This window comes from Anomaloglossus baeobatrachus, chromosome 1, assembly GCF_048569485.1.
Source record: "Anomaloglossus baeobatrachus isolate aAnoBae1 chromosome 1, aAnoBae1.hap1, whole genome shotgun sequence".
In the NCBI taxonomy this organism is placed as follows: Eukaryota; Metazoa; Chordata; class Amphibia; order Anura; family Aromobatidae; genus Anomaloglossus; species Anomaloglossus baeobatrachus.
This window is the reverse complement of record NC_134353.1, coordinates 811,844,154-811,858,693: the sequence shown is the minus strand read 5'-3', so window position 1 is coordinate 811,858,693 and position 14,540 is coordinate 811,844,154. Positions and strand designations below refer to the sequence as shown.

The 14,540-nt window shown below is 44.1% G+C and overlaps 1 protein-coding gene across 5 annotated transcripts in view; it reads left to right on the top strand.

Moving 5' to 3' along the window:
* PAM (peptidylglycine alpha-amidating monooxygenase) overlaps nucleotides 1-14,540 on the top strand; it is a 280,372-nt gene that overhangs the window by 165,272 nt on the left and 100,560 nt on the right. The window lies entirely within an intron of this gene.

Below are 14,540 nucleotides of genomic sequence, written 5' to 3'. Positions count from 1 at the left end.
GTGATGGGACTAGGCCTGGAGTCGTCTTTTAAAGCATACTGCTTAATAAATCATATTTGCTTTTAATATGGTATTACTGATCTAATTTCCAGGTAAAGTCATGGTCTATAATATTGTTATATCATTATATATTTATAGATCTGTTTTTTACTTTATATATTGATTGGGGGGTTAGAATTCTTCTTTTGAGGGACTATATATATGGCTGTATTAAAAAATCAATAAATAGCCCTGTGGTCCCATACTGTACATCCTTTTGTTTCTGGAAGTTTTTTTCTATGCCTGGTTTCTTATACACATCTTTGCCATGTTCATAAGGACTTACACTATTTTTATTTTTAATGAAGAGAACCTGTAAGCAGGATTTTAAATTCTTAAAGGACAGGCCCACAACTTGGACAACCCCCTACTCATTCCCCTTGTTTGCCCCCCCGTAAAGGTAAATAAGCCTATACTCCTTTCCGCTGTGGCCATGGTTCCGGCAATGTCTGAAGTCACATTCCCAAGGCCCACATGACATATGACATGCCGCCCCTCGACCAATTAGTGCCCGACTGCCTCCTCCCTGCAATCAGTCCTGCTCAAATATCCAATTGAATGGGAGACAGACGCCAGTTATTGAGTGGTCACTGGGCTTACATGTCATAACAATGTCACGTGGACTCTGGGAATGTGACTTCAGACATTGCTGGAATCGTGGCCTCACCGGAGGTGAGTATAGGCTTATTTATTTTTACGGGGGGCGAACAAGGAGAATAAAAAGTTGTTTGTCCAAGTAGTGGACAACCCCTTTAAAGCGTACCTATACTTTCCTGTAACTTTTCAGAATAAGGCTTCCTGAGTGAATATGAGCAATAACCATTTCTGGCCATTGTGTGACTTATATCCTGCATTCTCACACCAGTTTTCCCCTCCTCATGCTCTACCTGCAATGTGCAATCCACTGGTAGCTGGTGGGAGGTGACAAACTGCAGTGATTTCTCCCATAGACTGCACAGACATGAGGGGAATTCTGCTCTTAATTTACTTTTTTGCTCACAGAGACAAACTGCAGCGTTAAGTTGGACATTATACAGCAGAGCTCAGCTGTGTTGATCTGAATCAAGCTCTGATGTGAGGTAAAACACTGGTCACGGAGCTCTGCAACATGTTCCTCTGTCTGACTCGGTCGGTCTTTTCCCTTTCCTGCTGCTCACTTCTCTCCCTTTGCTCTCCATAGAGGATAATGGGCTGGGTCACATGACACCTGCAGTTTGTCTCGGACTTGACGAACTTGAGCAGCTATTTCACAGTGGACCGTGATTTCAGAAGGCCAGGGAAGGGAAAGAAGTGTCTAATAAGTAGGGAAGGAAGCTGATTTGTCTCATAAGATATATATATTACAAAGTATATTATAATCGCCTGGACTATTGATTTATGTAAAAGTTGTTGAAAGTAACGTTCTGATTTAGCGAAAAATATGGCTGCGAATGCCGCTTTGAACAGCGGACATTATACTAGCAAGGGGCCCAGAATGGGGGATATTTGTCCTAAATGGGTCCAGGATGGGGGATATTATTACATGGGGAGGGGGCAAACACATGTCCTCAGGATCTGGAATGATACAAGGGTCCATACACCTGAAGGACATAAAGATAGTGATTAGTGATGTGCGGATCTGGACCTTAAAAGTCCAGATCCGGGCGGGTTCAAAATTACCCGAGTACCAATCCCGAGCTCGGAGTTCTCAGGGAACTCCGGGTAACGATCTGGGTCCGGGAACGCTGGTAATTAAACAAGATAAAAGAAAAGAAAAAAAGGGTAAAGTAGGTACTTCATACTTACCGGTTTCCACAAAGATGTACATTTATTCCGGGACACTAATACCGCTTCTGGGGTCGCTCATAATTCTTCATGCTTATGCACTGCTTCCCCCGTCCACTGGCAGTCACCGCTCCTCTGATTGGTTACAGCCAGACGCACCCATGCCCTGTGTGACAGTGTGTCTGACTGCTTTCAATCACAGGTGCTGTCTGCGTGTCTATATTGGTGTAAAAATAAATAAATTGGTGTAAAATTCCCTCAAATTATGATACCCAGCACAGATCAAGCATACAGCTACAGGCTGCAGCCCCCAGCTGTTCGTTTATCATCATTTTTTTTAATTTATATATTGTTTACACCAATATAGATACACAGACAGCATCTCTGATTGGTTGCAGTCAAACACACTGTCACACAGGGTGGGGGCATGTCTGACTGCAACCAATCAGAGATGCGGGGGAAGTTGACATATGCATGAAGGTAATGAGCAGCCCCTGAAGTCATGTTAGAGCCATGCGGAGACTGGTAAGTATAAAGTGCTTGCTCCAATCCCCCATCCCTTCTACCACAATTTTTAAGGGAGCTATTCAGGTCCCCATAGACTTATATGGAGACTGGCATCCAGTCAGATATCCAGGATCAATTCTAGGCCCGAACCGGGGTTTGTTGTTTTTTTCTACCAAGTTGGATCCGCCGATCCTGGGTATCTCTGAATCCGCCTATCACTAGTTATAGATAACAGACTGTGCGGACACTGTAGAGGTCCCACCTCACTTATCGTAATTCTGCTATTCCAATTATAGCAATATTTTGAGGAATTTGGGAAATTCTGTTTTGGTTCTCTAAAAGCTTATTTTGTGAAAGTCATGATAGGTTATGATCCAACATAGTCAATCTTTCAAATTCAGCAGTGAGAAGCTGAACCAAGCAGATATTTTCTTAACTTTGTGGGGCATTGTGCAGAAGGGTCTTGCTGTCAGTTTACAGAAATACACTGTAGTAAGCCTTGTCCTCAGGGAGAGGATTGTCTGCTCTCCTCCGAGCCTGGGGCTAAGAGTGGCCTAGAAACGGCACAGGTTACTTGCTAGTAATTGGTTGCTGGCCGCCTTGAATTACTTCTCTCATGTAGGATGCTGGTAAATCACTCAGTTACAGTGGGTCTGCGGATGGGACGTGCTGTATGTTTTACAGTGTCAGGTGGATTCACAGAGAAAAGAAGAAGCAGAAATTAGATTTATGGTTTAAAAAATGTCTGTTCTGGAATATAAAAGAACATCTTCCATTTCCTCATCCTCCTTTTAGGACATTCCTATTTTATAACCCATTATTTGCAACACAATGTGGGTTTATTGTTCAGGAATGGGAAATATGCACTCGCTGACACTTCTCATTGTATTCCTTTTTTGATCATTAAAATGAGGTTAACTACATGAAAGAAAAACAAATTTTCACCATTTAAAAATATTTCAACTCTCCGTTCTGCTTAAAAGACACCAAGCTTCTTTTAATAAATGTCCATGTTTTGTTGATTTTCACCCCATTGACTATAATTTTAGGCAGCAGGTTTTTTTCCCCACAGATAATTGTGTTTAGAATGTTCCACCCGATGATTTTGATGTTTGCATGCAACTTGTGTCTTGGGCAAGAATTTATACGAACTCCGTGTAGTATGATGTATGTTATTAATTAGTGTGAACGATTACTTACATCTGTCACCGAGAACAGATCAAGGGAGAATCCGTCTATCTTGGAGTTAGTCCATACTTAGAATTGTCAGAAAAGCTCCTAGATTCTCTAATGTATTGTCCTATAAACCATATCTGGCAGGAATAGCACTACCAGTGCCATCGATTCGTCAGGACCAATACTACCATTGCCACCAATTTGCCAAGAAACAACACCACCGCCCCCAGCAATTCGTCACAAACACCACCTGCTCACAACACGTGCCTCAGATGCTGTGTAAAGGGGAACTCCAGTTTCCACACTCACTTGTCCACTCACCTATCGCAGTAGACTGACCATGGGATAGGTACACCCCACAGCCGGATCTTACAGACACACCACACTCTTTGCTGCCATCACTCACCATTTTCATAGGCCAGTGGGATGCCTGCATTGGGTGGCACCATAGCACACACGCCACCCAGCTTTACTAAACACCTGATAGATTGTCTTCTTGCACTGACATACACTGGGAAACACAACCAAACGTACGATTTAGATCCATGGGTGCTTCTGGTGGAGGAGACCGCTGTGGGCTGTATGGATAGATCTGCAATACTCATTGGCTTCGCCTGGGGTCTGACATGATATTCATTAGCTGAAATGTTTTAAAGGGTCTTACCAAAACCCTCAGTCCTCTTTCAGCTGAGGTCAGAGGAAGATGGCTGATTAAGATTCAATTGTAATCCAGTTTTGGGCCATATTTATGCAGTCAGCATGATGCAGATGTATAGAATCAAATTTTGCCCCTCCAACAATTGACTGCTACCTGTTAAACCTAGAACACTTACCTGGGGCCTCGCAGCCCTGCTAGGTCACTTGTTTTCTATGGTAGATTTCTATGGTTGCGGGTTCTAGAATTAATTACTCTGTATACAGACTCCATGCCTGCTCTCCGTCAGATAACTTGCGTAAATTACGTCTTTACAATGGTGGGGGTGCAGGCAGTGATCCAAGATCCACAGTCTTTGATCTGTATGACTCCATTTGTAACAATATTAAAGTTTAAGATGGGAAACATGTGCCACACTAATTGTGAGTTGATAGAGGTCAAGGAGATGTTTGTGGGATATCTTCCATATCTCTGGCTGGTAGCATATCGTTCCTGGTGGCAGGCCATACATCTCGCCTGTTATGGAACCCATAAGCAACATGGCCCACTTTGACACCTGCCGTCTACATTATGTACTGCAGAAATCAGGAGGATTTGTATAGAACAGCCTCTCACACTAAATCCGCTATATATTCAGCTTCCAGCTATTTTACACAGCCGACACCTACTGGAAACTGTTGCCATTGGAACTAATTTAACTAATAGCAGCCATTGGAGCTAGCTTTGATGGCTATAATATATCTCTCATGTTGAATAGCCACCATGGCTTTGAAGTGGTTAGCAGTTAACCCCTTCAGCCCCGGGGCACTTTCCGTTTTTGCGTTTTTGTTTTTTGCTCCCCTTCTTCCGAGAGCCGTAACTTTTTTATTTTTCCGTCAATCTTGCCATATGAGGGCTTGGTTTTTGCGGGACAAGTTGTACTTTTAAATGAAACCATAAGTTTTACCATATGGTGTACTGGAAAGCAGCAAAAAAATTCCAAGTGTGGAAAAATTGCAAAAAAAGTGTGATGGCACAATAGTTTTTGGGATGTTTTATTAACGGTGTTCACTATATGGTAAAACTGATTTGTAGGTATGATGCCTGAGGTCGGTGCGAGTTTGTAGACACCAAACATGTATAGATTTACTTGTATCTAAGGGGTTAAAAAAAATTCACAAGTTTGTCCAATAAAAGTGGCGCACGTTTTGCGCCATTTTCCGAAACACGTAGCGTTCTTATTTTTTGGGATCTATGGCTCAGTGACGGCTTATTTTTTGCGTCTCGAGCTGATGTTTCTAATGGTAGCATTTTTGCGCAGATGCTACGTTTTGATCGCCTGTTATTGCATTTTGCGTAAAACTTGCGGCGACCAAAAAACGTAATTTTGGCGTTTGGAATTTTTTTGCCACTACGCCGTTTACCAATCAGATTAATTGATTTTATATTTTGATAGATCGGGCATTTCTGAACGCGGCAATACCAAATATGTGTATATTTATTTATTTTTTAACCCTTTAATTTTCAATGGGGGTAAAGGGGGGTGATTTGAACTTTTAGGTTTTTTGTTTTTTTTTAAATTTTTTAAAACTTTTTTTATTTTATTTTACTAGTCCCCCTAGGGGGCTATAGCGATCAGCAATCCGATTGCTGATCGCTATCTGCTGATCACAGCTATACCGCTGTAAACAGCAGAAATAGTCACTTTCTTTCTTCCTCTGCTCCGTGCCGAGGAAGAATGAAAGTGAAACTTCATAGCAGCAGGCGTCATCACATGACCCTGTGCTACGATGGCAACCACCGAACGTCACGTGATCACTCACGTGACGTCCGGAGGGGGCGGCGGTAAGTAAAAAACATGGCCGCGCGCATATAGATCTCGCTGCCAGACTTTGGCAGTGAGATCTAAGGGGTTAATGTTCCGGGTGGAATGCGATTCCACTCGGAACATGTAGGCACACATGTCAACTGTTGAAAACAGCTGATATGTGTGCCGATCCACGCCGCCTGCCCGCGACAGGGGGCGGGGCTTACCGGGACACGATCCATGACGGAAAGATCCGTCCATGGTCGTGAAGGGGTTAAATGGTGAGGCACCCTCTGAGAATCTCAAATTTGATTGCGTGAACCCAGTGGATTGTTTATTGGCAGCCAGAGACTTATGGGGGGCCACAATTCAGACTTTAGCTATTGGGTCTCTTAGATTTTTATGTATGCCACTATGTATAGCCATATTAAAGGGAGTCTCAGCAGGATTTCACCCCCACTCCAAACTATTTACAGTCATGACCGAAAGTGTTGGCACCCTTGAAATTCTTTTAGAAAATTAATGTTTTTTTTCCCCAGAAAATTATTGCAATTACATATATTTTGTTATACACATATTTATATCATTTGTGTGTACTGGAACAACATAAAAAAAAGCAGAGAATAAAAGGCAAATTGGGCATAATTTCACATGAAATCCCAAATTAGGACTAACAAAATTATTGGCATCTGTCCACAAATAGGGGTAAACAACTTTGTTTCAATGTTTCAAGCATGTGATGCTCGTTCAAACACAGTTGTGGCAATAACAGGTGTGGGCAATATGAAAATCACAACTGATACCAGATAAGAGGGGGAAGATGACTCAATCTTTGCATTGTTTGTCTGTTTGTGCCATACTAAGTATGGAGAACAGAAAGAGCAGAAGAGAACTGTCTGAGGACTTGAGAATCAAAATTGGAAAATATGAATAATCTCAAGGCCACAAGTCCAACTCCAGAGATCTTGATGTTCCTATGTCTACGGTGTGCAACATAATCAAGAAGTTGACAACCCACGGCATTATACCTAATCTCCCTGGACGTGGACAGCAGAAAAAAATTAATGAAAGATTGCCACACAAGATAGTCCGAATGGTTGATAAGCAGTCCCAATCAAGTTCCAAAGAAATTCAAGCTGTCCTGAAGGCTCAGGGTGCATCAATGTCAGCGCAAACTATCTGTTGACGACTGAAATGAATTGCTGTTGGAGACTGAATTAGGACCCGACTGCTGACACAGAGACATACAGAAGATAGACTGCAGTTTGCCAAAATGTATGTAAGTAAGCCAAAATCCTTTTGAGAAAGGGTCTTGTGAACAAATGAAACCAAAATAGAGCTTTTTAATAAAGCACATCATTCTACTGTTTACCGAAAACAAAATGAGGCCAACAATATTTTGGGGTTGTTTTGCTGCCTCTGGCACTTGGTGTCTTGACTCTGCGTGCAAGGTATCATGAAATCTGCAGATTGCCAAAGGTTTTTAGGTCGCAATATAGTGCCCAGTGTCAGAAAGCTGGGTTTGCGTCCTAGGTCAGGGGTCTTCTAAAAGGACAATGACCCCAAACATACTTCAAGAAGCCCCCAGACATAGATAGAAACAAAGCGCTGGAGAGTTCTGAAGTGGCCAGTAATGGGTCCAGATCTAAATCCCATTGAACACCTGTGAAGAAATCTTAAAATTGCTGTTGGGAGAAGGTGCCCTTCAAATCCTAGAGACCTGGAGCAGTTTACAAAAGAAGAGTGGTCCAAAATTCTAGCTGAGAGGGTGTAAAAAGCTTGTTGATGGTTATAGGGAGCAATTGATTGCTGTTATTTAACCAAATATTAAGTTGATGGTGCCAGCAAATTTGTCCATCCCATTTTTGTGTGAAATTCTATCCAATTTGTCTGTTTTTTTGAGTTGTTCTAATACACACAAAGGAAATAAACAGATGTATAACAAAACATATGTAATTGCAGTAATTTTCTGAGAGGAATACTTCATTTTATTAACCTTTGTCAGGCTGCATAATTTTGCCAAAATTTCTCGACCCCTTATCTTGGAAGGGGGTGGAGATATTTTATTGAAATTTGGCCAATATATTCTGGACCAAAACTGCTGAGATGTCACGAAATTTCAGCCCTCTACAGCTTTTCGAAAAAAAAAAAAATTATTGCAATTTAAAAAGGAAATAGTTACAATTGTACCTATTCAGCCAGACAAAGGTTAAACAATTTCAAGGGTGCCAACACTTTCAGCCATGACTCTATATGTGCATGTAGCTCTTTCAAAGACCAGCTCAATAATATCTTTATATGGTCAGTCCATTCCTCTGTTACTGAGAAATCAGTGTTTGAATTGGTATACAAATGAGGCTGACAAACTGTTTGTAGATCTGAAGCCTCTGTCACTCCAGCTCTATTTACCACACAGCGCCGCCTCCTCCTGTTTGACTGACTTCTCCTTTGCCTGAAGTCACATAGCATAGAGGCTTGACTGAGTGGGAAATAGATCTGGAGTGACAGAGAATGAACATATAAAGGTATTGCTGGACTTACCTTGAAATAAATACGTGCACATATAATAGTTTGAGCGGTGAAATCCTGCTGACAGATTGCCTTTAATTTTAAGATTAGTATAAAAATAAAATTATAAAAAGCTGTATTATTTAAAAAACCTATTCATACTATACACCAAGAAAAGAACAGATTAAAGCTGGTGTCACACATAACGACAACGACGTCGCTGCAACGTCACCATATTCTGTGACGTTGCAGCGACCTCAACAGCGACGTCGCTATGTGTGACACATAACAACGATCAGACCCCTGCTGCGAAATCTTTGCTCGCTCCTGAATGCTCCAGGTCATTTTTTGATCGCTGCTATCCCGCTGCGCCATGCTGATAAGCTGATAATCCTTGTGTTTGACACCGCAGCAGCGACGCTACGCTACGTCTGAAACCACACAACGACCGTCGATGTCGCTATGATCGCTGCTCCGTCGCTGCTTTTTATAACATGTTTGACAGCTTACGAACGATCATCTATGGTCGCTGCTACGTCACAGAATATGGTGACGTTGCAGCGACGTCGTTGTCGTTATGTGTGACACCAGCTTAACTCTAATCTTCATGTCTTCTGGAGAAGATGCTCATCCAAAAACCCTGACTATCTTCTGTTAGGCACTGACTAAACAGTTGTCAGGATGTAGTTAAAATTGTTATAAGACACTTTTCCCTTTTTTTATCTCCCTCTTGGGTCTGTAGCTACAAGTAAAATGGTTTTCTCATTTGGTAAAACCATGCTTAAATACACTTTTTGTGGAATTTAGACTTAGCAGAAAAGGTAGCCTTAATCTATTAGCCAGAGGGAAGAGCATCTGCACTGAGCGTCTCCTACGCTGGAGGACCGCACGAGTCTGTATTGCCTGACCTTCATTGCAATGAGATCTGTTTAATACTTGACTTATCCTTGTGATAGGGCTGTAAGGAAATTACAATTAATACCTGCTGCTGGATTCCGCCACGGATTACACCAGATCACTGTGGGTTTAGCATAAACATAACCTCATAGTTCAGGTATTGTCTAAGGAAGAAAAACCCTTTTAATCTTGAATTGTGTCAACTGAGAATGGATTATGGACACTAACACCTGGTGCTAACACTTCCGTATACATTAATCCCGCCACACAGTACATGTAATCAGGACATACAGTTGCATGCAAAGGTTTGGGCACCCCTAGTCAAAACTAGTGTTATTGTGAAAAGTTAAGCGAGTTGAAGATTTAAATGATCTCTAAAAGGCATAAAGTTAAAGATGATGAATTTCCATTATATTTTAGGCAAAAATATATATATTTTCATATTTTACATTTTAAAAATTACAAAATGGAAAATGGGCCGATACAAAAGGAAATTTGGGTTATGGTGTGTTCACTATCATCGTTTGGAAAGGCCAGGTGATGCAAATTTCACAGTTTTACAAAGACCCAGGCTCCTCTAGCCTTGTGCAAAAAAACAGCAGCCATAGGTTCTTCTAAGCTGCTGCCTAGCACTCTGAAAATAAAACTGGTGGATGCCTACAAAGCAATAGAAGGCTATAAAAAGATAGAAAAGCGTTTTCAAATTGCCCTATTCTCGAAAGGAAAGTAAGAATGGGAATAGTGGAGGTCAAGATGAGGTCTGGAAGACCAAACAAAATTTCTATGAGAGCTGCTCAGAGGATTGCTATAGAGGCAAATCAGAACCCCCCCTTGACTGCAAAAGACCTTCAGGAAGATTTAGCAGACTCTGAAATTGTGTGATACATTGTTTTACTGTTCAGAGACACCTGCATAAATTTGGCCTTCATGAAAGTCATCAGAATAAAACCTCTCCCGCATCCTCACCATGAAATTCAGTGTCAGAAGGATGCAAAAGAACATCTAAACAAGCCTGATACATTTTCGAAACTGTTTGGCCACAATGAACAAAGGTGTAGAGAAGGGGATTTGTTGCAGCTAATGGCACGGGCAACATATCACTGGTAGAGGAAAGAATGGATTCAATGAAATTTAAACAAATTCTTGATGCAAACATAACAACATCTGTAAAAAACTGTAGTTGAAAAGAGGATGGCTTCTACAAATGTATAATGATCCTAAATACATGTCAGAATTTCACAATAGACTACCTCAAAATGTGCAAGCTGAAGGTTTTACAATGTCCCTCACAGTCCCCTGATCTGAACATAATTGAAAATCTGTAGCTAGACCTCAAAACAGCAATGCATGCAAGATGACCTAGGAATCTCACAGAACTGGAAGACTTGTTTCCAATAGAAGGATAGATGAAAATCCCTCAAACAGGAATTGAAAAACTGTAGCCTGGCTACATAAAGTGTTTCCAAGATGTGATACTTGCCAAAGGGGTTGCTACTACGTACTGAACTAACCACGCAAGGTGCTCAAAATTTAGCATTTCCTTTTTTTCTTATTTCAGAATGTAAAAGATGAATGAATATACATATATATATATATATATATATATATATATATATATATATATATATATAAAAATATATATATATATATATATATATATATATATATATATATATATATATATATATATGTATATGTATATGTATGTATGTTTTTTATAGATATATATATATATATATATACATACATACACACACACACACACACACACACACACACACACACACACACACACTCTGTGTGTGTGTATGTATATATATATATCTATATATATAATTGCCTTATTCTGTCTGTCTGTCTGTCTGTCATGCTCCGAAATTGTGTCCTTACGTTGACACAAAGCTGATTGGCCGCTGGGCTCGCCATGGCCCCGCCCCCCCACACGGATTGGCCTCTCGCCCCGGCTCTCTGCAGGCCCCGCCCCCCTCACGCAATGCACGCTCGCTGTGGCCCAACTGACACGGGGCTCCGATTCCCAGGTGAGTACACACACATCAAATCACACTCACTCTCACACACACCTCACACACACCTCACACATCACATCCACACATCACAACATGCTGGGATATCGCTTGCTTCTACACCGGCTCCGTCAGGATCCCAGCAGCGCCACACATAACCTTGCGATGCTGGGATCTTAACGGAGGCCGTGAAAGCTGGTAACCATTATACACATCGGGTAACTAAGGTCCCTTAGTTACCCGATGTGTATCATAGTTACCAGTGTACACCGGCTCACACTCACTCTCACACACACCTCACACATACATCACATCGCATCCACACATCAAGGTCCTGCAGCTGCGGAACATACATAACATAACAGCACACACACACACACACACATAACAGCACACACAAATCAGATCACACTCACACACACCTCACACATCACATCGCATCCAAATACTCACAACATCCTGGGATATCGCTTGCTTCTCGGCGGCGATATTGTGCTGTGAGCTTCCAGGACCTGAGGGAGGATCACATGGCCAGAAGCATGTGATATCCCCGGATGTTGTGAGTATCAGCGCGTATGTGCAATATCGTCAGTGTCTGTGTGTGTGAGTGTATGCGATCGGGTGTGTGTGAGTGGATGCGATCGGGTGGGTGTGAGTGGATGCGATCGGTTGTGTGTGTGAGTGGATGCGATCGGTTGTGTGGGTGAGTGGATGCGATCGGTTGTGTGGGTGAGTGGATGCGATCGGGTGTGGGTGAGTGTCGGCAGAGGAGCACGGCGTGCTGGAGGAGGCTGGGAGCAGAGAGGCTGATCTTGGGGAAGGCTGGGAGGGGGAGGCTGATGCTGAGGGAGGCTGGAAGGAGAGAGGCTGAGCAAACATGCGCCATCCGCCATACTGCGCACTCCCCATCGTGCTGCATCCCCCATGCTGCGCACTCCCAAACGTGGTCCATCCGCCATGCTGCGCACTCCCAAACGTGGTCCATCCGCCATGCTGCGTACTCCCAAACGTGGTCCATCCGCCATGCTGCGCACTCCCAAACGTGCTCCATCCGCCATACTGCGCACTCCCAAACGTGCTCCATCCGCCATACTGCGCACTCCCCATCGTGCACCATCCGGCATGCTGCGCACTCCCAAGCGGATGGAGCATGATGGGGGGTGCGCAGCATGGCGGATGGAGCACGTTTGGGAGTGTGCAGCATGGCGGATGGAGCACGTTTGGGAGTGCGCAGCATGACGGATGGAGCACGTTTGGGAGTGCGCAGCATGACGGATGGAGCACGTTTGGGAGTGCGCAGCATGCCGGATGGTGCACGATGGGGAGTGCGCAGTATGGCGGATGGAGCACGTTTGGGAGTGCGCAGTATGGCGGATGGAGCACGTTTGGGAGTGCGCAGCATGGCGGATGGAGCACGTTTGGGAGTGCGCAGCATGGCGGATGGAGCACGTTTGGGAGTGCGCAGCATGGCGGATGGAGCACGTTTGGGAGTGCGCAGCATGGCGGATGGAGCACGTTTGGGAGTGCGCAGCATGGCGGATGGAGCACGTTTGGGAGTGCGCAGCATGGCGGATGGAGCACGTTTGGGAGTGCGCAGCATGGCGGATGGAGCACGTTTGGGAGTGCGCAGCATGCCGGATGGTGCACGATGGGGAGTGCGCAGTATGGCGGATGGAGCACGTTTGGGAGTGCGCAGCATGGCGGATGGAGCACGTTTGGGAGTGCGCAGCATGGCGGATGGACCACGTTTGGGAGTGCGCAGCATGGCGGATGGAGCACGTTTGGGAGTGCGCAGCATGGCGGATGGAGCACGTTTGGGAGTGCGCAGCATGGCGGGTGGAGCACGTTTAGGAGTGCGCAGCATGGCGGATGGAGCATGATAGGGGGTGCGCAGCATGGCGGATGGAGCACGTTTGGGAGTGTGCAGCATGGCGGATAGAGCACGATGGGGAGTGCGCAGCATGGCGGATGGACCACGTTTGGGAGTGCGCAGCATGGCGGATGGAGCACGTTTGGGAGTGCGCAGCATGGCGGATGGAGCACGTTTGGGAGTGCGCAGCATGGCGGGTGGAGCACGTTTAGGAGTGCGCAGCATGGCGGATGGAGCATGATAGGGGGTGCGCAGCATGGCGGATGGAGCACGTTTGGGAGTGTGCAGCATGGCGGATAGAGCACGATGGGGAGTGCGCAGCATGGCGGATGGAGCACGTTTGGGAGTGCGCAGCATGGGGGATGGACCACGTTTGGGAGTGCGCAGCATGGCGGATGGAGCACGTTTGGGAGTGCGCAGCATGGGGGATGCAGCACGATGGGGGGTGCGCAGCATGGGGGATGGAGCACGATGGGAGGTGCACACCTCCCCCCAACACACACACACACGCGCACTGCACAACACACACACACTAGGAATCACAAACAACGCCCTACACAGACACCCACACACACAGACAACGCTGCACACACAAATATATGCACATACTACACAACACACACATTGCTCAAAACATACCTCCCCCCAAAACACACCACACCCACACAAACCGCACAACACACACACACACACAACGCTACAGACACACAGCGCTCCACAAACAACGCAACACACGCAACACACATACAACACCGCTCTCACTCCCCGCGACACTCAGAACATGTACAGCGCCCTACACAAACACTTGGTAACTACACACAACAACATCTATATATATATATATATATATATATATATATATATATATATATATAACAAAAATCATACATGAACTACACAATACATAAATTCTAGAAACCCGATGCGTAGAATCGGGCCACCTTCTAGTATATATATATATATGTATATATATATATATATGTATATATACAGTTAGGTCCAGAAATATTTGGACAGTGACACAAGTTTTGTTATTTTTAGCTGTTTACAAAAACATGTTCAGAAATACAATTATATATATAATATGGGCTGAAAGTGCACACTCCCAGCTGCAATATGAGAGTTTTCACATCCAAATTGGAGAAAGGGTTTAGGAATCATGGCTCTGTAATGCATAGCCTCCTCTTTTTCAAGGGACCAAAAGTAATTGGACAAGGGACTCTAAGGGCTGCAATTAACTCTGAAGGCGTCTCCCTCGTTAACCTGTAATCAATGAAGTAGTTAAAAGGTCTGGGGTTGATTACAGGTGTGTGG